The 3379-nt window shown below is 37.5% G+C and overlaps 1 pseudogene; it reads left to right on the plus strand.

Annotated features, from left to right (window-relative positions):
- The window catches only part of LOC102030578, a 6191-nt pseudogene extending 3742 nt beyond the window's left edge, over nucleotides 1-2449 (plus strand).
- The last annotated feature ends 930 nt before the right edge of the window (nucleotides 2450-3379 follow it).

Genomic DNA, 3379 nt, shown 5'->3' on the forward strand with positions numbered 1-3379 from the left:
TAAATTAAATTAAATTAAAAAAGAAAGAAATTATCAGAATGTGAAATGTTCTGAGTATCAGTCATTCGGAAAGAGTGTGTGACTTTTTGGATATTAAGCAATTCATTCAACATTTTGGAATTAGAATATAAATAAAAACACTTAAAAGCTTAAGAAAATAGGAATTTATAATGTTTCATCCCATCTATTAATAAACTGTGTGATTTTAGGCAGTTCTCTTAACCAAATGAAGTTTTTACATAGTTTTTTTGTGTTTGTTTGTTTGTTTTGGTGTTTTTGGTTTTTCTCCGGTACTGGGAACCGAACTCACGACCTTGCGCTTGCCAGGCAGCTGCTTTGCCGCTGAGCTAAATCCCCAGCCCCACTTCTAGTTTTTTTTTGGGTTTTTTTTTGGGTTTTTTTTTTGGTTTTGGTTTTTCTCCGGTACCGGGAACTGAACTCACAAGCTTGCGCTTGCCAGGCAGGCACTTTGCCACTGAGCTAAATCCCCAGCCCCTGAAGTTTTTACATAGTTTTAAAATGAGATTTATAGAAATGGTATACATTAGTGTTTGTATTTACATATATTGTAGATTCAGCAGTGGAGTCGCTCTGCACTCGCAGAATGCACTGGCAGACTGCAGGAAACCAAAATGTCAAAGGGCTGTAGCGAAGTTGGGTATGTTTGAGGCAGGTAGACTCTACAGGGGCAGGTAATTCACTGGTCCACAAGCAGTCTCCTTTAGGTTGAAACCAAAAGATGCCAACATCCTTGACCAAGCTGTCTTTACAGGATGGACAAGAAGGAAAAAAATCAGCATGTAAATTTGAAGAGGGTCAAGATGTCCTAGCTAGATAGTCAGATGGCTTGTTTTATCTTGGAACTATCAAGAAGATAAACATATTGAAACAGCTGTTTCATCATATTTGAAGACAGTTCTAAATCCTGGGGTCTCTGGAAGAACATTCAAACAGGAGCCACTGGAAGTGGAGAAATAGTCTGTACAATATGTCAAGAAGAGTATTCAGAAACTCCCAACAAAATGGTTATATGTAATAAATGTGGCCAAGAGTATCATCAGTTGTGTCATACACCTCACACTGATTCCAGTGTGACTGATTCAGATGAAAAATGGGTCTACTGACAGTGTACTTTTGGAACAACAACAAAGAAGGGTGGTGCACTTAAGAAAGGACCAAATGCCAAAGCATTGCAAGTCATGAAGCAGATGTTACCCTATAGTGTGCCAGACTTGAATGGGACACAAGCCATAAAACCAGTGTCCAACAGTGTTACTGCTACTGTGGAGGCCCTGGAGACTGGTATTCAAAGATGCTACAAGTGCTGCAAATGTAAGCAGTGGTTTCTTGAAGCCTGTGTGCAATGGCTTCAAAAGCCAGTGCTATTTGGAGATAGATTTTATACATTTATTTGCTCTCTCTGCAATTCTGGAACAGAATACTTCAAAAGTCTACCACTACAGTGGGTAGATGTAGCACACCTATGCCTTTACAACCTAAGTGCTATTCACAAGAAGAAATATTTTGATTCTGAACTTGAGCTTATGACATATATTGATGAAAACTGGGATAGACTGCACCCTGAAGAGCTGGCAGACACACCAAAATCTGAAAGATATGAGCATGTTCTGGAGGCATTAAATGATTACAAGACCACGTTTATGTCTGGGAAAGAAATAAAGAAGAAGAAGCATTCGTTTAGGTTGCGAATTCATGTTCCTCCTGTGCCACCAAATGTGGCTTTCAGAGCAGAGAAAGAACTAAGGAACATCCCATGAATTTAAAATTAAAGGCAGAAAGGCATCCAAACTTATATCTGATCCAAGAGAAATAAGCAATGGAATTGAAAATAAAGGAAAGAAAGAAATCTGTAGGTCATCTTCCTGGCCCATATATGAGAAAAATGATACAAAAAACTGCTGAGCCACCTTTGGATAAAGAATCAGTTTCTGAGAATCTTTCTTTGGGTATACCTTGTTCTATACGGATAACTGAGGGAACTGCACATTCATTCAATATCTCAGATATGGATTTCACGGATGCTTCCAGTACAAAAGAAACTACCTCGTCTAGTATTTCCAGGCATTATGGCTTATCTGACTCCAGAAAAAGAACTCCCACAGGTAGATCTTGGCCTGCTGCCATACCACATTTGTGTAGAAGAAGAGGTCGTCTTCCAAGAAGAGCGCTCCAGACTCAGAACTTAGAAACTGTAAAAGATGATGAAGGCCAAGAAGATTACCAATTTGAAGAACTCAACACAGAGATTCTGAATACCTTAGCAGATCAACAGTTACAGCTCAATCACCTGAAAAACTCCATTGCTAGTTATTTTGGTGCTGCAGGTAGAATAGCATGTGGCGAAAAGTATCGAGTTTTGGTTTGTTGGGTGACACTTGACGGAAAGGTGCAGTATCTTGTGGAATGGGAAGGAGCGGCTGCATCCTGACTGTGGGACTGAATATTATGTTCACTGCACTCGTTTTCTGTAGGTACAGTTCAAAGTCCTAAAGGAGCCTGGTTTTTACTATCTTTCTTAAAAAACAACAACAAAACAAAGAAAATATTCACAAAAGAGATGATACTAGCCTTAACATGTACTTGTCAATGTTATGGATATTGTCAAAAAAAGATATCTTTTAAAAATCAGAACAGAGACTTAATTTTTTTAAATTGTAAGATTTGTAGAATGTTTCTAGGATAGGGTATTAAAAATGATTCAAACGCATGCATGGTGTTAGATAATTTTTCTAATTATTCCATTGAGTCAGTTTTTGTGATTAGTGGTTATCAGAGCAAACAGATCATGTAGATAGCACAAGCATTTGGAGAAGCATTGTCTGCTTTGTTATACCAAAATGTTGGGGAAAAAATTTATTTCAATACCGTTTAGATTTCCTAAAGTTCAATGTATATAATGTCTACCAAAAGACTGTAAGATACTGAAATTTTCTTTCAAGCGAAGTGTAAAAAATATATTGAACCTGTAAATTGTTCTGTGACTACACTTCATTGTCGTCTTAATATATTCTTTGCATATATGTGTGATTATGTGACCTATGCAATACAAATTATGGGAATGGGCAGCTTTGGAGTATATACCCCACAATTCTTTTTTCAGGAATACTTGCACTATTTACACAGCAGCTTTTCTTCTCAGGCTTTTATTGGGTGCTGATGCTTGCTATGTATGAAGAGAAACGTGTCAAACAAGTTTAGTGTGTACTGAAGAAGGGTGTGAACAACAGTGTTCATAGGCTTTTAGAATGTTTTCCACTTTCAGTCCTTGTCAGTCAGCTGTTCAGTACCTAAAAAAATTCAAATAACAACAATATTATTTCCTACCAGAAGTAACGTTTTCAAGTTTTCATGGCACATT

Source organism: Chinchilla lanigera, unplaced genomic scaffold (assembly GCF_000276665.1).
Source record: "Chinchilla lanigera isolate Chin_1 unplaced genomic scaffold, ChiLan1.0 scaffold00161, whole genome shotgun sequence".
Classification (NCBI taxonomy): Eukaryota; Metazoa; Chordata; class Mammalia; order Rodentia; family Chinchillidae; genus Chinchilla; species Chinchilla lanigera.